At 35.0% G+C, this 21,385-nt stretch overlaps 1 pseudogene; it reads right to left on the bottom strand.

Moving 5' to 3' along the window:
• Positions 1 to 14,002, bottom strand: part of LOC124985778 (cytochrome P450 2C26-like) — a 31,600-nt pseudogene extending 17,598 nt beyond the window's left edge.
• Positions 14,003 to 21,385: the final 7,383 nt, after the last annotated feature.

The raw sequence follows: 21,385 nt of genomic DNA, 5'->3' as shown, positions 1-21,385 counted from the left end.
TGCAAGAGGGTTTAGAAGTGAAATGGTTATGGGAGCCTTAACCTAATAGGAGCATTAGTCCACAGATAGGGATTATTTTGGGGTTAACTCTGGGCCGGTGTGGTAGAGGAGAGGGTTCATGGGGGTGTGTCTTTGGTGTATATGTTTCATTTATGGTGAGTAGGGTCTGACTGCTTCCTACTAATATGTCCTGAGTTGCTTTTCCCACCACACCCTTCTACTATTAAGTTGTGCTCACCTCAGTACCCAAGGAATGGGTCCAGTCATTTATAGACTGAGCTCTAAAACTTTGAGCTCCAAGAAACTGTTCTTCCTCTAAATTGTTCTTAGACCTTTTGGTCACAGCTGTGAAAACACTGACTAAAACAAACAACAATAATCTCCACCCAGTTCAGTTTCCTTGCAGCATTTATACTCCCATATCCCTCCTTAATATTAGAAATGAAGGTATTTGTATGTGTGTGTGTGGCCTGTGTGTCTGTGTCTGTGTGTGTGTGCGCGTGTGTGTGTGTCTGTAGGGTTGATCTTTTATTGGTTGTTTTTAGTTATACATGACAATAGAATTTATTTTGACATTGTTATAAAAGCACAAATAAAACTTATCCTAATTCAGTCCCCAGTACTTTTCCTCCTCCACTCTTCCTCCCACCACTGTTCCCTTCCCTCTACTCTTCTGAACTTTCTGTTATTTTACTTATCACTTTTTAGATTAGTGACTTGTGTATGTACATGATGGCGAGAGTCACTGTAGTATATTTTTATGTGTTCACGGGACTGTTAGGACAGATTCAATCCACTGTCTTTTTCTATCCCTTCACTCTTCCTCCCTTTCTTTCATTCCCCTTCATCTACTCCACTGATCTTGTTTCTATTCTTTCTCTTTTTTCTGACCCACCTTAGTTTGGATTAGCTTTTGCATATCAGAGAAACATTTGATCTTTGGTTTTGTGAAACTGATTTATTTTAGTTAGCCTGGTAAGTCTCCAGATCTATCCATTTACTGGCAAATGCCATACAGTCTTCTTCCTTATGACTGGATATATAACACATTTTCTCTGTCCCCTTATCTGTTCAAGGTAACCTGGGTTATTCCATAGTTTAGTTACTGTGAATTGCACTTCTATAAACATTGATCTTGTTGCATCACTGTAGAATGCTGATATCAAATCCTTTTTATATATACCAAGCAGCGGGATAACTGGTCAAAGTGTGGTACCATTCCAAGTTTTCTGAGGTATCTCCATACTGCTTTCCACAGTGAATGTACCAATTTGCAGTCCCACCAACATCATATGACTGTACCCTTTTCCCCATATCCTTCGCAACATCTCTTGTTACCTGTATTCTTCAATATTGTCATTCTGTCTGGTTTGAGATGAAATTGTGGTGTAGTTTTGATTTGCATTTCTCTAATTGCTAGAGATGTTGAACTTTTTTCATATATTTGTTGAACATTCATATTCCTTCTTTGGATAAGTGTCTGTTTAGTTCTTTTTACCATTTATTGATTGAATTATTTGATGTTTTGTTTTTTGACTCCTTGTATATCCTGGAGATTAACATTCTGTCTGAGTTACATGTGGCAAAGATTTTCTTCCATTCTGTAGCACTTTCTTCATGTTCTTGATGGTTTCCTTTGCTGTGAAGATTTTAGTTTGATACCATCCCATTTATTGGTTCTTGATTTTACTTCTTGCACTTCTGGAGTTTTATTGAGAAAGTCAGTTCATAAGCCAACATGATAGAGAAAGGTCTCCATTTTCTTCTAGTAAGTGCAGGGCTCTGGTTTAATGCCTGGGTCTTTGATCCACATTGAGTTTGGTTTTGTGCAGGTGAGAGATAGGGGTTCAATTTCATTCTACTACATATATATTTACAGTTTCCCCTTAATTTGTTAAGAGGCTATCTTTTCTCCTATATATATTGTTGGAAACCTTGTCAAGTATCAGATAACTCTATTTCTGCCAAGTAAAGTGAAATTTCTAAGTGGTGATTGGAGTGCAGCCTTGTCAGTGATGAGTCCCCAACAGGGTCCTGAATGTCCACTGAGTGCCATGACCTTGCTCAAATGCAAACACCAAAGTACCTTATAAAGATTAGGCTCTGGGGGTTGCTGGGAAAAGCACTGGCCAGAGACCCAAATGGTTTACATGTCATCTTTTATGAGGGCATTCGTTTTCCTGTGCATAAAGTAAAGAACTCAGTCATATTTTCCTGATACTTCATGATGCCCAACTCTGGGCTAGACTTCGGTGTGTAGACTCACTTCACTGCTTGGACCATATTGATCAGAATAAAGACCATATGTGTTTTCTTAGAAAGAAGGGATAGGCTTTTGTGTCACCTGGTTGCATGGGGAGCTCAGAATCTTCAGGATTTTATTTAGTTTCCCCATAAAGTTGAGAAAATGCTGATCTTTATAATCAAAACGATTATGGAAGATAATGGGGCAGATCACATTGCAGGGAGCACAGTCCAAGATAAAGGAATCACAGGGTGAGGCTAAAGAAAGGGAAACATTAAAAGTTAACATTAAAATATACATAAAAATGTGTTTCTCTTTGAGATAACATGGAAAGGTAATTGTAGAACCTCTAAGCAATATCTATTGAGAAATTCCCTTGAGATGAAAAATATTCAGTATGCTAAAAGTCATTATCACTTTTATGTTAATCTTGAATTGACTTTTGCCTTGTAGCCAGTTTAATAGCAGTTTTCATAGTTCTCCATTCAAATCCACTGCCTTTTTCTGCCATTCTAACACACAGGATCCCTCAAGTTTTGAAAATATTTTAAAAGATTACTTTAAAAACACCTGTTAATACAATTTCAGTGCAGAATCATATTTGTCAACAAAACTGTAGATAATTAGGAATTATATGGAAAGAAAAAGAATTTAGGAACATTCATTTTATTTATATATATATATATATATATATATATATACATATACATATATCTACACATACATATATATATGTATAGTGACCATTTAAAGATTTCTGTGTGAATTTTGTTTTGTTTTGTTTTCATCCAGGGGATTGAACTCAGAAGCACTTGAAAACTGAGCCACATCCCCAGTCCTATTTTGCATTTTATTCAGAGACAAGTTCTTAGTGAGGTGCTTAGCAACTCCCTGTTGCTGAGACTGGCTTGGAACTCGATCCTTCTGCCTCAGCCTCCTGAGCCACAGGGATTACAGACTTGGGGCACAAACCTGAGCTGAAAGATTAATGTGTAAAACAGGAGAAAAGACTAAATAGATAGTAACTATGTAGGAATTTGTATACTTGTGGAACAAACTAATAAACAGAAATGATTCATGTTTTATGAGGAAAAATGATAAACATTCATAAATCATGACATACACTTATGAAAATCAAAGTGATAAATTTTAATTTTAAATAAATTCTGCATAAAACAAAGTTTAAATTCATGAATGGAATCTGTTTATTTCTTTTTAGAGAGAGAAAAACAGAGAGGGGGAGCGATAGACACTAAGGGAAATTTTCCCACCTTAGGAAATAACCCATCATTTTCAAATGCATCAAAATTTAATCTACATAGCAATGCCAGTCCCTTGTGAACCTCTGGAACATTTCTCTGAATCATATAGTCACCCACAGATTAATATAGTTTAGTTAATTTTAATACTGGCCATCATTTTATTCAATTATGTCCTTTTATAGGGAAAGAAATTAAAGTAGGACAAGGTTCTATTTGTGGGACTCTATAAAAAGGAGGGCTGGGGAGATAGTTCAGTTGGTAAAGTGCTCGCCTCGCAAGCACAAGGCCCTGGGTTTGATCCCCAGCTCCGCAAAAACATAAATAAATAAATAAATATAAAAAGGAAATTACAATTAGGTGATCAATAAATTAAATTTGAAAAAAGTATCTTTCAAAACTATAGACTTAAAGTTTACTTGATAAAATTAATTAACCATGGAAGTGAAAGACCTCTACAAGGAAAATTACAAAAAAAACTGATGAAAGAAGTTGAAGAAGACACACACACACACACACAAAGATGGAAAAACCTCCCATGCTCATCAACTGGAGCATTTAGATCCTAGTATCCAAATCAATTTGCAGGCTCCCTTGAATTCCCATGATAATACTAAAGACATTTATCACAGAACTAGAAAAAAAATCCTAAAATTCACGTGGAAGTACAAAAGGCAAGACAATCGTGAGCAGAGGAACAAAGCTGGAGGCAGGACAATGCCTGAATTCAAGACATACTACAGGGTCAGAGTAAGCAAAATATCATGGCACTGGCATGAAAACAGGCACATAAAACAATGAAAGAGAGAGGAGATTACGGGGAGAGGGGCAGGGAAGACATGCATCTACACTCGACTGATTTTTTAAAAGTTACCAAAAGTTATGGTGGAAAAATGAGGCCCTCCTCAATAAATGGACCATGAAGATGATTGCAGCTTAACCCATGTCTCTCACCTGATACGAAATTCAACTCAGAATGACTCAGAGACATTTCTGTAAGACTTGAAACCCTAAAAGAACTAGAAGAAAACATAGAGGAAACACCTGGAGATGGATACAATTGATGATATTTTTGTATAGGACCCTAAAAGCAAAAGTAGGCAAGTAGAGTACATCAAACTGAAAAGCTCTTACACAACAGTCAAGAGACTGAAGAGACATCCTACAGAATGGGAGATATTTGCCAATTATTCATCTCATAAAAGATTAAAATAGACAAAATAATAAGGAATGAAAAAACATAACAATGGGCCCCAAGTAAAACAATGAAAAATGGGTAAATGATCTTAATAGGCACTTCTCAAAAGAAGAAATGAACTGTACAATAAATTCATTTTTAAAATGCTCAATATCATTAGACATCAGGGAAATACAAATCAAAACTACTATGAGATATCATTTTGCCCCAGTTAGAACGACTATCATCAAAACGCAGAAACAAAAATAAGAAACCCAACTTAACACCACAACCACAACAACAAATAACAATATTGGAGAGGTGTTCAGAAAAAGGACACCTTATACCTGTTGCTGTGAATGTTTCATTAGAAAGTCATTATGGAAAACAGTATGGAGTTTCCTCAAACATAAACAGATCTTCCATAGGATCCAGATGTCCTGCTTCTGGTACACAGATGAAAGAAATAAAATCAACATACCATATAGATTCCTGAATGTTTAGGGTAATTATGACAATATTCATAATTCCTAGGCCATCATAAAAATTTATGTGGTTATCAACAGATGAGTGGATAAAAGCAATATGTTATACAGATACAATGTATTTGCATTCAGTCATAAAGAAAATGAAATCTTGTCATTTGCTGCCAAGAAGAAAAAACTGGGGGAACTGGTGCTAAGTATGAGGTCAGAAACAGAAAGTCAAGTATTGCATGATCTCTCTCAGGTGTGGAAGGTAAAATGAATGTGCACCTGAGGGTAGAAAGTGATTACTGGAGATGGGGAAGGGTGTGTGGTGGTGGTGATGAGAGTAGAGTGATGAAGAGAATGGATTTTAACAGTATTTCCTGCACACGTGTGGGAATTCCACAGTGATATTCATTAATGTGAACTGATTAGATGTTAATAAAACTACAATAAAATAATTTAAAAATAAATGATAAAATGATGCAAAGGAAGTAGAGTATTGGGTCAGAACAAGTTTTTGAAGTTATCTACTCTTCCACCAGGCTCTCTAAGTGTTCCAGGATTCTGAGAATTCACAACAAAGATTTATTTTAGCTATGGAGTTGAAGGGTAATTAGAGAAGACTGCAAATTTCTTTATGTATATCATTCACTGAAAAAGTCTGATTTTTAGTCTTCCCTTTATCACTGAATGGGAAGAGAAATTTAAAAACAGCAATCTGGTTCCAACCTGAAAATCAGAGACACTGAAAAACACTTCATGGGTCAGTAGAGAAGACATGGAGAGGTATATGATTACCATAATCATGATTCATGAGATTTTCCAGGATATATGCAAATCAACGGAAAACCATATATGAGAACAATTACTAGGCACTGGCCTTGGAAGAAATCCTGAGAGATGTGAGACAGCAAAAGTAACTCTACAACCAGAGTCCAATTAGGTGAAAGCACACCTCACTTGCTTCAGCTCCACAGGGTCTAAGGCTGATGCTTCCACTGTGTCCAATGGACAGTGGTGAAAGCCGTGGAATGGGAATCCCACAAATGTGCCCTAGGGAAACCCTGCTCTTTAACTCTTTAAGGGAATGGATCTCTAAACCTTCTATCTTCATGATGCAATGATTTGAAAACAGAAATAACGCTGGTCAGAGGAGGATTATATGACCTTTACACCCATCATGCTGCCCACTCATGCCTGTGCACAGGCAACACAGATCCACAGACTCTGACTCTCTGCTTCAAATCATCCCTCCTCCACATGAGGACTGACAGCACCCATAATTAAGGCCTGGCTGTTGCTGAAACGTGTCTGCTAGACACAGAAGAGAGCAGTGTGTTAAGGAGAGTGATATGATGAGTCACTCACACTTGGTTTTCCTCAACTCCTCTGCAAGGCAGCGGGCTTCTTCTTGAATGCGGTCCTCAATGGTCCTCTTCCCCATCCCCAAATTCCTCAGAGTCATGAGTGAGAAGCGCCTCATCTCTCTCCATCTGTTTCCAGTACTGAAAACAACTCCTAAATGAGGGAGAGCAGAATCTAGGAGGGATACCCCAGGCGAGGTAGAGGAAGTTCACCAGTGGCAGCCACAGAGATGGTCAAGCTCAACCTGGCTTTCTCTTTTCCTTTCTCCTCATCACCATGACTATTGCTCTCCCATTTCACATGCACACACACTTACCAAATCCTTTATTAACTCTGTCAGTCACTGGGAAACTGCCTCTTCCAGAAAATACCTCTCCATGATCAATCAAGGCTTCCTTCATGGCTTCATAGCCATGCAACACCACAGTGGGCTTCGTACCCAAATACAGAGTGAACACAGGCCCATAGACTTTTGACACCTGAAATGCGAAAGAAAATGCAAATATTAGCTGAATGAGATCAGCATTTGATCTACATGTTTGGCTGATTCACATTGTTATTCAGATCTTTCTCATTATATTTGTTACATTTTATTATGCCACAAGAATCTTCAAATATTTCTGAATATTTTCTACGAATAAGATGACAATCATAGTTGTCAGTTATGGATGGTCTATGATGGGCCATGCCTGACTCAGGCAATTGATATCTATATTATAATTAATCCTCACATCAATGTATTTAGGGGGCTTATTTGTCCTGTTTTACATGCATAGGAAATGAAGTCAGAAAGTTACAAACTCATTTGCAGTATACCATGTCTACTAAAGGGCAGACTTCCAAATTTGAACCTTTATTTTTTCAACTTCAGATTTGAATAATTTATCAGTCTCATTTTTATAGAGCTCATTTTGACATAATTCTAAAAGCATGTAGTAATGTGTTCTACTTTAGTCCCCAGTGCTTCCCCTTGCTCTCCCTTCTCCCTTATGCTTTTCCATTTTCTCTACTCTACTGATTTTCCTTTCACTATTTTTGGTTTTTTTTTCTGTAGAGCCTTGTGAATATACACAAAGGTAGATTCATTGTAATATATTCTTATACATACATAGGAATTTTGGTCAGAATCATTCCACAGGTCTTCAATTTTCCCATCCCTTCTCTGTCTCCTCAATCCTTTCTTCCTGCTCCACTAATTTCTTTTATTTTTGTGGAACCCCCACATTAATTCTTGCCTCTTATTTTGGTCTAACTTCTGCATCTTGGAGAAAACATTAAATAATTGACTCTCTGGATAGGTTTATTTCTTTCAGCATGAGGGTCTCCAGTTTCATCCATTTTCCACATTGTCCATTTTAATAAGGTTATTCATAATATATTTTCAGTTTAATTTTGTTTTGATTTTTATTTCTTTACTTCCTTATACATTTTTGGATACTATTTCCTTCCCTTCTATAGGGATCTTTCTTTTCGTACATTCTTTTCCTTGGTGTGCAGAAATATTTATAGCATGAGTTAGTCATACTATTGTATTTGTTTTTTATATGGGCTTTTGGTGTAAAATAAAATAAAAACACGTTAAAATAACACTTTAAAAAAAGAAAAAGGAGCATATCAGAGACTGTGGAGTGTAGCCCCAAGAGGGAGGGATGAGGCAAATTTGATATGTCATACCTGAGGTATAGGTTGGAAACGTAAGTCCTAGCATTTTGTTGTGCAGTAGGATGATAACACATAATGTACTGCTCATTTCAAAACAGCTAGAACAAATATTTGGAATATTTTCATCACTAATGAAAGAAAATATTTGAAGGGACACTAATTTTAACCTTGATTTGAGCATTACACAAAGTACACAGGTATCAAAACATGAAATGGTGCCACATAAATATGTATGACTCCTGGGAGTCAATTAAACAGGAAATGTACACAAAGCAAGGTTAGAACAAGGTTAGGGAACATCTTCCCCATGTTTTCCTCCATTACTTTTATGGTTTCAGGGCTTCCATTTGTCTTGAATCTATTTGGAATTGATTTTTGTGTGTAGTGTTACAAATGAGTCTAATTTCATTTGGTTTTTGCTTGTTGGGTGTACAATTTTCCAAATGCTATTCAGTGAAGAGACTTTCATTCCCCCACTGTGTATTCCTGGCCCTTTCGTGAATAAATAGTCAATGTATGTGGGTAGATATATTTCCTGGACTCTCCATGGGATCCATGGGTGTATGTGTCTGCTTTATGCCTGCATGGGCATGTTTCACTTACTTTGTACAGTGTTTGAAGCATCAGATTTCTTGCATAAGTTACTGTTTGTTATTCAGAATCTTTTGAGATTCTATGCCAATTTTAAGCCTTGGAAAATTTCTTTGAAAGATACCATTGTATCTTTCATAAGGATCGCACTGAATCCGTACATCACTTTAAGTAGTGCCAAAAAGTATTCTTCCAGTCTGTGAACATGAATTATTTTTCCATGTATTTCTGTCTGCTACAAATTCTTTCATTGATGTTTTTTTGTATTTCAGCATGCAGATTTTTCACCTCCTTGCTTAAATTTATTTCTAAATATTTTATTCTTTCTCATATTGTTATAAAAGACTTTCCTGATTATCTATTTATTACTAAAAATGCTGCTGAATTTTGTATGTCATCTGTGTATCCTGTTTATTTAGAATTCATTTATTAGTTCTAATTGTTTTCAGATGAAGTTTAGAGTTTTCCATAACAGACAGTATTTTGCTTCATTCTTTTTGGTTGGTATGCCTTTTAGTTTTTTTTTTTGTTTTTTGTTTTGTTTTGTTTTGTTTTTTCTTGCTTAATTGTTCTACGCTGAGTAAGGGTGGTACACTGGGCATTCCTGACTTTTCACTAATTTTTGAGAAAAACTTTCAACTTTCACCATGGAACATAATGTTAAATATTGGGTAGTCACCCATAGCAATTAGTGTTCTGTGAAAATTTCCTTCTGTGTCATGTGTTTTTGAATGTTTCATCATGAAAGACTTTGAAATATGTCAAATGCTTTTCCTGCATCTATCAAAATACTCCTGTGGTTCTTGTCCTTCATTTCATTAACATGAAGTGTCACATTTATTGATTAATGCATGTGAATCATCCTTGGATGTCTGGAATGAATCCTGCATGAACATGGTGGATGATCGCTGTAAAGTGCTGGAGCACAGAAAGATGTAGGTAAAATAGAAGTGTTCTTCCTAGCCTTGGAGAAACTATTTTTGGTCTTTTACATCGTGGTGTTGCTGAGATGGACTGCTGAGTCTACTGGAGCTTTTGTCATTTGTAGATATTTCTCCTTTTGTTGTTCTTGTGAAAAAGGAGATGAAGACTGGAATATCATACTTCACCATCTTACCACAGTCTATCTCATAGGTATTTCTTAACCTGAAGATAGTTGTCTTCTTCAGAGAAATTTAATTTTGATGGCTATAAAAATACCTACAAGTCATGCAGCAGATCACTTTGTTAATGAACTGATTACACTGTAAGTATAATTAATCTTTAGGCAGAAAGTAACAGCAAATGATCAAAACTAAATCCCAACTACTAACTTCCAATTTAGAACTCTGCATGATTCCCATTACAGGAATTTAGAATTCATCACCACTCCTCTGTGGATCCCACCTACACTGAAAGAATGGAAATTAAGAGCTATTACAACAATGGGGATCCTAGCCACAGTGTCTGGCTGCTGACTAAGTTATGAATGCAAAAATGCTTGGCTTAACAAACACCAAACTTCAACTCTAGGTTCACAAAATATATATATATATATATATATATATATATATATATATATATGGAGAATGAAAACCGATCCCTATTAACAATTCAGACTACCTTGGTGGAAAAAAGCCTTTTATTTTCATTTAATATTTTTCCTTTTTTTCCACCTCACGCTCACCCAGTTTATATACATTCTTTCCTTTATTTTTAAAAATTAAAGGACTCACAAACTTAACTCAAATAAACACAAATAACCCAATCAATAAATGAGCTAAAGAACTGAACAAGTACTTCACAGAAGAAATAAAAATGGTCAACAAGTACATGAGAAAATGATCAACTTCTCTACCAATTAGAGAAATGCTAATTACAACTACACTGATATTTCATCTCACTCAAGTCAGAATGGCAATTAGCAAGAATACAAGTAAACAATAACAATTGGGAAGGATGTTGGGGAAAAAGTTTCACTTATGCATTGTTGGTGATACTGCAAATTGGTGCAACAACTCTGGAAAGGAGCTCCCCTTATAAAGCATGGAAAGGAACCACCATTTAACTGAAATATTCCACTCCTCAATTTATACCCAAAGCACTTAAAAATCAACATACTACAGTGTCACGGCCACATTAATATTTATAGTAGCTCAATTCACAAGATCCAAGTTATGGAACCAACTTAGGTTCCCTTCAACAGATGACTGAATAAAGAATTTGCAGTATATACACAATGATTTGAATATTACTCAACCATAAAGAAGAATGAAATTCTGATATTTGCCAGTAAATGGATGGAACTGGAAAGCATCATGCTAAGTGAAATAAGCCAGAAGCAAAAACCAAAGGTCAAATGTTCTTTCTGATATATGGATGCTAACCCATAACAAAGAATAGTAGTAGGGAGAGGAGAATAGAAGTTCGTTGAATTAGACAAAGGGGAATGAAGGGAAGGGAAGGGAAGGGAGAAGGGAATAGAAAAGACAGTACAAAGAATCAGAAATAACTTTCCTTAGCTCATAAATGAATACACAACCAGGGTAACTCCACATCAAGCACAACCACAAGAATGGGGTCCTAATTGGAATTGAATGTACTCCATATAATGAGCCAATTAACACTCTACTGTTATATATATTTAAAAACAACAAATGAAGTTTTTTTTAAATATTTTTAAAAATATCATTTCATTGTATTTTATTATCTTTTTACTTCTTTCCATTGTAAAAGATTTGTGTGTGTGCGCTATCACAGATGAATTGGTTTAAAAATGTGTTGTATATACACAATGGAATATTACTCAACCTTAAAGAAAAACGAAATTGTGGCATTTGCCGGTAAATGGATGGATTTGGAGAATATCATGCTAAGTGAAATAAGCCAATCCCAAACAAACAAAGGTGGAAAGTTTTATCTGATACACAGGTGGTAATTCACAATGGAGGAGTGGGTTGGCTAGGGGAGTGGGTTGGCTAGGGAAGAATAGGATTAAGTATAGGGGATTTAAGGGAAGGGAAGGAGTATGGTATATTAAGGATAGTAAATAAATTACACATTAATACCCTCTGTGCATATATGACTAGCTGACCCTTGTGATCTTATATTATGTACAACCAGAAGAATGAGAAGTTATACCCCATTTATGGGGGATGAGTCCAAATGCATTCTGCTGTCATGTACACCTAATTTACTTTCAAATATAATTTAATCGTATTTTATTGTTTTCCCTTCTTTCCATTGTGCAAGAAATGTGTGTGTGTGTGTGTGTGTGTGTTGTCACCACATGAATAGGTTTTATATATATATATATATATATATATATATATATACATATATATATATATGTATTCATATAATTTTGTTTTCACCTGTACTGCTTTCTTCTGTGCCTGTGGTTATTTAGCCTTGATTTAGCATAGGAGGGGTGTATCCACATATGGTTTGAATTGTTTTTATCTTACATTTGCTTGTTGACTGTACCTTGGTTTTTGTTCCTCTTACCGCCCCTTCTTCATTCTCTTCTCCCAGTAATAGTCAAATTTTCCTCTTCCCTGTTCCTCTTATTAATTTGTAAACTACTTAGTGTTAATTTTTTATTCCTCTTTCTTTATAATCAAAACTTATGATCTATCTCCTGTCTCTCCTTTCCTCACATTTTACAACAATTCATTCTCTTGCATTTTTACCCTATTTTCTCTCCACAGAAAAAACTATAACTTCACTAAATGTAGAATTATATATTCTATGCAATCCTTACTCATTCAAGATGTTATCATTATTAACACAGCTGGCAAAGTAGTAGCCTTTGCTGTCAAATGAAAGATCTTGTTCACAGTTTTTCGTTTTATGTTTTTCAGTTTTTTAATTTTTTTTTAAATTTTACCAGCTGAATTTAGATTCATTGTACACAAATGGGGTACAACTTTTCATGTCTATGGTTGTACATGATGTAGACATAGTTTTATTTGTTGTTTATCTCACCCTTCCTCTATAGGTGGCAATGAGTGTTCCAGGTGTCAAAATAGATGCTGGACATTGTCTTAAGGCTGTAATCTGTGAATAACAATAGTGCTGCTCCTGGCCCACCACTTCCTCTCAGGGGACTTGGAAAGTGAGAAGGTCACTTCATGTTCACAGATTAGATATCCTGCTCCCAAACAACACTCCCAATTCAGTCCAGTAACAAGGAATCTCACCCCACACATGGTCTAGCACCACCTCATCCTCAACATTACTTCAACACATAGACTTGAGGAGACAAAAATGTGAAACCAACAACCAGGCCCCAAGGAGAATCCACCAGAGGATTCTCAGGTCACACTCCTCGATCTCAAATATCAAACACAGAGAGAAGTCCCAAAACAAAAGGACCTTGCTATAAAACAGAAAGGGGAATCAATCTCAATGAACTTGCAAGTCAAGACCTCTGAAAACTTGAGGGAACAGATAAACAATTCTTCCCCCCAAATTCACAATCCTCCTAAAAAGGATTCCGAAAGAGGAAAGTGCATGAAATTCCAGAGAGAGATGATAGAAAAATAATTATTAAAAGGTTCAATAAATTAAAGGAAGTCCTAAGAAATGAATTAAGAAAGAAAAATCAGGGGGTGAAAGATGATTTCTATAAAAAAATAGAGATATTTAAAAGAAACTAGTCAGAACTCCTGGAAATGAAAGACACAGTGAAACAAATAAAAATTCATGCAGAGCATCACAAACAGGTTAGGTTGTTCAGAAAATAGAAAATCACAGCAAATGACCATGAAACAATGAAGGGCACGTGTACTCCAGATTTTTGATATTTTCATATTGCCATCAAAATATTAAACTTAAATGCTTGTTTTATTCCAGATGCATTGTTTCATTACACTACCTCCAACAATGGAAAACTATAAAAACAAATGGAAACATCAACATCCACAGAGTATTTGCTGTGCAACAATCTCTTTTAATAAATTGTCTTGTGCAATTTATTTTAATTTTAATTTTAATAAAGAATTGATTTATTTACCATTGAATTTAAAACAAAGAATTAATTTATTTACCACTTACAAGCCACCCAAGAAGTATCAACATACTTACATTGGTAAAGGATTTGCTGATGTTTTTTGGATCTACCTGCAGGATACTCCCAATAATAGGCAGAGGCAAGGGTCCTGGTGGGAGTTTCCCCCTCACAGATCTGTCTCCATAGTGAGAGGAGAAGCAGACAGGAGAGACTGATCACCAGGACCACAACTGGATCCATTGAAGCCTTCTCCTTTTCCTTAGACAACTGTGAGCTTGCAATCAGTGAAAACCTTGAAAGTGCTCTGTTAATCAGAATGTGTGCTATTGACATAAAGTACTGAGCCAATCTACTAGATAAGTTCTGAACCATTCTGAGTCACATTGGTCACATGATAAGAAAGAAAACAAACTTTTTTACCCTTGCTCTCCTTCCTGAAACTCTATCCATGAAAATCTAGTTCAACCCAGGAATAGGTATTGTAAAACAAACAAACAACAAAACACAGAAGCACCCAACCTCTGGTGGTACCAGTGTGCAGATAAGATTAAGAAAAAATGAGGCATTTGATACAAAACATTGGTCAACATGCTAGATTCTCACAGTGATGACTGTTAGGAAATTCATGACTTGGAAGAAATAAGTGTACCTCTGACTTTTATATAAATATTGAACTTCTAATACTTAGTCAAACAAAAGGATCATTTATCTTTGAAAATCAAGTCTTTTAAATATTTTAAAATGCTGAAATTACATCTGAATTGCCTAAGCATACACTAGGTAGTACAACTTAAACATTTTGAAACAGAAAACACACATCATCATATAACTAAGTAAATATACATAGCATTTACTGTTTAGCACCCCAAACCCCCAAATCCTGGAGACCAGAGGTAGAGATTTATATTATTTTTTTTATTTGACAAGTGGGGAAACTGAGATTCTGTGAACTGGGAGATCTTCACTTCCACAGTTCAGAGAGGGTTCACAACTGGAATTTGAAGATCTAATTCCCATAAGGTGTGCTGTGGATTACATCAGAGCTGCCTCCAAAGCCACATAGGAAAAGTAAAGCAAACACCACACTGGCTCTGTTCATAGACCAACAAGCTTCCCCTCAAGTCACTACCCATTATTTCACTCCTAGGATAGCTGGGTCATACATTCTATATGCAAACAGGCATAGAAGGGCTCCCACCACCCATCAGTACAGGGGTGAAACTTATTCAGCAGAACTGAGGAAGAGTTGATCTCAGAGAACTGAAAGGGTAGGACTTGAGAAACCATGGTTCTCCCAATCTCTCACCTCTTCCAGATGGGACTGTTTCTGTTGCTGCTTAGTATGTCCTTGTCAGGTGTAATGGAATGAAAAATATTGGACCATAAGCAATAATATTAGAGACAGATAAATAGACATGTGGTTTAGAGGTGGATAGGAGGCAGAGAGTACACCACACAGACTCCTAGCAGCACAGAAGAAACTATGCAAATGGGAATGTGAGACTTTATTTGGTAGTCATGAGTTGTATGTCACTGGATTGGGGTACACTAGTAGATCACTAATGGTAATGCTGTACAAAGATGTGTCCTATAAAGAGACCATTGTACTTGTTTCAAATTGGCAAGTATTGTTATTTATAATGTGTTTAGTAAGGAAAATTGCTGTCAAGACTCCAGTTACATATATTTAATGCACACATATACATGTGTTCTCACATTTAACATGCAATTTCACACATATTATATCACTTCTGATTTTCTTAATTAGCTAAAGTAAAATTATTCCCACTTTAGAAATGAAGAAACTGGGCCTCAGAGATGCAATGCCTTGGCCAAAGACATCAATGGTAAGTGGTAAAACAGCCTGGAACTCCTGTGCCTCTAGTCTCAAAGTCTTCCCTAGAGTAAAACATGTAGTTCAAACAAGTTCAATATTTACTGAGCATATATTATTTTGCAGTCTTCTGATTATACTAATCAGTGACAAGAAAGAGCCACTGACAATAATTGCAGTATTCATTGTTTAAAATGGTAAGTCATAAGATTTTATTTTTTAACCTTTAGAACTTCCATTAACTCAAGTCTTGATGAACGCTTTATCCATGTTAAGGGGACACAGCAATTTGTTGTGTGACTCACAAGGTGTGACATGTAATTCAGTGTGGCTATCAGTCACTAAATTCTGATAGAACCAATTTTGGACAAAATTGATTTCATGGGCTTCATTCAGATCATCAGTTTTATTGTCTATGCGATAGACATTTCTACTCTCTTCCTTCATTCCCTCATGTCCCTGCCTGAACTTTTCTCTTTTTAGTGAAGGAAAGAAGCACAGAGCATATGAAAATTATGGGATACAGCAAATTATAACAATGAATTGCTAAGCTAAAAAAATAATTTCATGTATGTACCTAAGTATGAATCTAAAGAAACAAGAAAAACAAGAGGTTAGTAAACTCAACGTTAACCAAAGGAAAGAAATAACAAAAATCAGAGGAGAAATAAGGGAGAATTTTAAAAATCATAAAAGAACACTGAAAGATTTTTATGAGAAGAAATCAAAAAATCATTAAACTAAGCATAATAAGTAGAAAAAACAAGTAAATGAAACTAGAGATAAAAAAGACATTATAATTGATGTCACAGAAATTCAAAGATCATTAATATTATAAAAAATTATAAATCAAACAATGGAAAATCTAATAGAAATGGTTAACTTCATGCACACGTATAACCTATCAAAAGTAATCTATGAATTATGAGCAAAATAAACAGACCAACATGGGTAGTAATATTAAGTCAGTAAGAAAATATTTTCCAATCAGTATGTTAAGGATAGAATGTCCTCACTGCTGAATTCTATCAAATTGTCACAAAGAACTGACATTTTTTTTTCAAATAATTACAAATAATTGAATGGGAGGGTACTCTCATTCTAAAAGGTCAGCATCAAACTGGTTGAAATTGGGATCAGAAAAGTTTGATTTTTTTTTAACCTTTAGAATTTGCTTAAACCCAGGACACAATATACTCTTTTTCCAGGGCAAGCAGAAACTAACTTGCTTTCTGACTCAGAGAGATCTGAAATCCAAAGCAATCAAATCGGGCTCTAATGTCTGAGAGAACCATATTAACTTATTTTAAATAAAAGTCACCTGATGGCTCTCTTTGCATCATTAACTTTGTTCCTTATAAAATGAATATTTATATTCTCCCCCTACAGAGGATCTCGCTTAACCTTTTCTCTTTGTAGAAAAAAAGAATCACACAACATAAAAAGTTATGGGATAAAGAAAGGGTAACTGTAAGAAGGAACAGCAATAAATGCCTACACCAAAAAACACAATTCAAATAACAATGATGCATCTCAAGGATCTAGTAAAGCAAGGGAAAACTAAAGGTAATAGAAGAAATAAAATAACAAATATCAGATCAGAAAATGATGATATAGTCATCTAAGAAAAATTAGTGAAAGTTAGTTTTTGAAAACATGAACAAAATCAAGAAACATTTAGCTAGACTAGGAAAAAACAAAGAAAGCAAATCAGCAAAATTAGAGATAATAAAAGACACATTATAACAGGTACCACATAAATGCACAATAATATTAGAGATTTTTATAAAAACTTTGGGACCACTTAGGAGAAAATTTAAAAGAAGTATGTAAATTTCTGGACATATATAACTACCAAACTTAAACTGTCTGTAACCATTTTAAAAATCCAAACAGACTAACAATGTATAATGAAATTAAATCCATAATTTGAGTCATTTTGAGCTTTTGGGGCAAGGTGAGACATAAGTATCTAGTTTCATTGTACATATACTTATCCAGTTCCTGATCACATTTGTTGAAGATTTAAACTTTTCTCCAACATATTTTTGTTGTCTTTGTCAAGGATCAGATGAGTTCATCTTTCTGGATTTGTCTCTCTGTCTTCTTTGCTATTACATTGGATTATATATCTGTTTTTATGCCAATACTGGTATAATGCTGTTTTCATTACTATAGCTCTGTTGTATAATTTAAAATTTGTTATTGTGGTACCTCCTGCATTCCTATTGTTTTCATTAGATTTGCTTTCAATTTTCTGAATTTTTAAGTTTTTTCAAATTTTTTTAATTTTTTAATTTTTTTATATAAATTTTAGGACTTTCTTTTTCTGGTTCTGTAATGAATGTCATTGATGTTTTGATGGGGATTGCCTTGAATATGTAGATTACTTTTGATAATCATTCCAACAATATCATTTTTACCTATCCATGAACTTAAGTGGTCTTTCCCTCCCCTAGTGACTTCCTCAATTTCTTTTTTCAGTGTTCTGTCATTTTTATTGTAGAGATCTTTCACCTCCATGGTTGTATTTAATACTAGGGGTGTGTGTTTGTGTTTGTGTGTGTGTGTATGTGTGTGTGTGTATGTCTGTGTGTGTGTGTCTACTGCAAATGGAATTATTTTCCTGATTTATTTTCATCAGATTTGAATGATTTTATATCCTGCAACTTTCCTGAATTTCATTATTAGCTCTACAAGATTTCTGGTGGAATTTTTTGGATCTTCTAGATATATGATCTTATCATCTGAAAACAATGATAATTTGACTTCTTCTCCTGTTCATATCCTTTAATTTCCTTCCCTTACCTAATTACTCTGGCTAAAATTTCAGATATCATATTGAGTAGGAATGGTGAGAGTGAATACCTTGAATTGTTACTGATTTTAGAGGAAATGCTTTCAGTTTATTCCAATTTGATATGATGTTAGATGTGGGCTTGTTGTATACATGCTTTATGGTGCTTATGTAAATTTCCTTCTATCAGTGTTTTGTTTTTTAATTATTATTATGCTTTTACTAGTATATTATAATTATACATAACAGAACGGTTTGTTGTGACATATTTACAAATGTACATAACATAATTTACTGCTTTTCATCCCCCAGCACCTCCCCTTTACATTTTACTGGATTCCCTTTTTGTTGTTGTTGTTGCTATTCTTGATGTATGTTTTATTTTTCTTTGTTTTGTGACTGGTACATTATAATTATACAAAAACTGGGATTCATTGAGCTGTATTCATACATGTACAAAGCATACACATTGAGTATATAAACCACATTTTCTCTGTTTTTTTGGGGGGGGGTTATTGGTGTATTATAGAATAATAAATATTCTCCTCTGAGGTATAATTTGGGCAAGAGTAAGAAAATAGAAATCATGGTCAGTCTCTTCAAGGTTTAACCCATTAAGTCCTAACTGTTTTCTTAAATTTGTTTTAATTGGTTATAGGTGACTATAGAATGCATTTTGACACATTGTACACAAATGGAGCACAAATTCTCCTTCCTCTGGCTGAACATGTTGCAGAGTCACACCAGTAGTGTAATCAAACCTATATGTAAGATAATAATGTCTATCTCATTCCATTGTTCTTCCCATTCTCACACCTCCTCCTCTTGCCTCAATCCCCTCCACAAAATTCAATGTTCCCTCATTCTTTCCCACCCTCCCATTATGAATTAACATTCACTTATCGGAGAAAACATTCAGCCTTATATTTTTTGAATTTGGCTTATTTTGCTTAGCATGATATTCTCCAGCTCCATCCATTTATCTGCAAATAACATAATTTTGTTCTTCATTAAGGTTGAGTAATATTCCATTGTGCATATGTACTGCATTTTCTTTATGCATTCATTCATTCAAGGGCATTTAGGTTAGTTTCATAGTTTACCTAATATGAATTGAGCTTCTGTGAACATTGATGTGACTGTGTCATGTAGTATGCTTATTTTTAGTCCTCTATGGATAAACCAATGAGTGAAATAACTGGTCAAAAGATGGTTCCATTCCGAGATTTCTGAGGAAACTCCATATTGCTTTCCATAGTGGTAGCACCAATTTGAAATCCCACCAGAACTGTACGAGTACACCTTTTTCCCCACATCCTTGCCAACACTTATTGTTGCTTGTATTCTTGATACTTTCCATTCTGACTGGAGTGAGATGGAATATTAGAGTAGTTTTGATTTGCATTTTGCTAATAACTAGAGAAGATCAATATTTTTTCATATGTCTGTTGATCGATTGTATGTATTTCTTTTGCGGTGAAGTGTCTATTTAGTTCCTTTGCCCATTTGTTTTTGTTTTTGTTTTTTGTTGTTTATTAAAATCTCTTTTTTTATTTTTACAGACTGCATTTTGATTCATTGTACACAAATGGAGTAAAACTTTTTAGTTCTATGGTTGCATACAGTGTAGGTTGACACCATTCCTGTAATCATACATATACATAGGGTAATACAGTTTCATTCTACTATCTTTCTGTCCCCCACCCCCTCCCACCCCATTTTCCTCTACACCATCCAAATTTACTTCTTTCTTCTCTTCCCCGTGCCACCCCCCCATTATATATTGTCATGGACTTACCAGAGGAAACATTCAACCTTTGGGTTTTGGGGATTGTCCTATTTCACTTAGCATATTTTCCAACTTGATCCATTTACCTGCAAGTGCCATAATTATATTCATCTTTATTGCTGAGTAATATCCCATTGGATATATACATCACAGTTTCATTTTGCATCTGTCAATTGAAGGGCATCTCGGTTGGTTCCACAATCTGGGATAGGCAGAATTTATATTACCAAAATGGCAATACTTCCAAAGGTTCTATACAGATTTAACACAATTCCAATTAAAATCTCAATGACATTTCTCATAGAAACAGAAAGAGCAATCATGAAATTCATTTGGAAGAACAAAAGACACAGAATAACCAAAGCAATCCTGGACAGAAGAGTGATGCAGGAGTTATCACAATACCAAACCTTAAACTCTACTATAGAGGAATAGTAACAAAAATGGCATGATATTGTCACCAAAATAGACAGGTAGAACAATGGTACACAATAGAGGACATGGAGACATACCCACATAAGTACAGTTATCTCATACTAGACAAAGATGCCAAAAACATACAATGGAGAAAAGATAGCCTCTTCAACAAATGGTGCTGGCAAAACTGGAAATCCATATGCAGGAAAATGAAATTAAACCCCTATCTATCACCCTGTAAAAGATTCAACTCAAAAAGGATCAAGCATCTAGGAATTAGGCCTGAGACCCTTCACCAAATAGAAGAAAAAGTAGACCCCAATCTCCATCATGTTGACCTAGGACCAGACTTCCTTAACAATACCCCCTTAGCACAAAAGATAAAAGCAAGAATCCATAAATTGGATAGATTCAAACTAAAAAGTTTTTTTCTTCTTTGCCATTTGTTGATTGGGTTATTTGTTTTTGTTTTGTTTTGTTTTGTTTTTTTTGGTGTTAAGGTTTGTTTTGTTTTGTTTGTTTTGTTTTGTTTTGTTTTTATGTATCCTGGAGATTAGTGCTCCATCTGAGGTGTGTGTGCTAAAGATTTTCTCCCACTCTATAGGCTCTCTCTTCATGTTATTAACTGTCTCCTTTGCTGAAAAGTAGCTTTTTAGTTTCAATCCATCCCATTTATTGATTCTTGATTTTACTTCCTGTGCTTTAGGATTCTTAAGGAAGTCAGAACCTAAGCCAACATAGTGGAGATTGAACGTATATTTTCTTCTATTAAGTTGAGGGTCGCTA

This window comes from Sciurus carolinensis, chromosome 5, assembly GCF_902686445.1.
Source record: "Sciurus carolinensis chromosome 5, mSciCar1.2, whole genome shotgun sequence".
NCBI lineage: Eukaryota > Metazoa > Chordata > Mammalia > Rodentia > Sciuridae > Sciurus > Sciurus carolinensis.
Note: the sequence above shows the minus strand (reverse complement) of the source record. Positions and strands in the feature narration are given on the sequence as shown.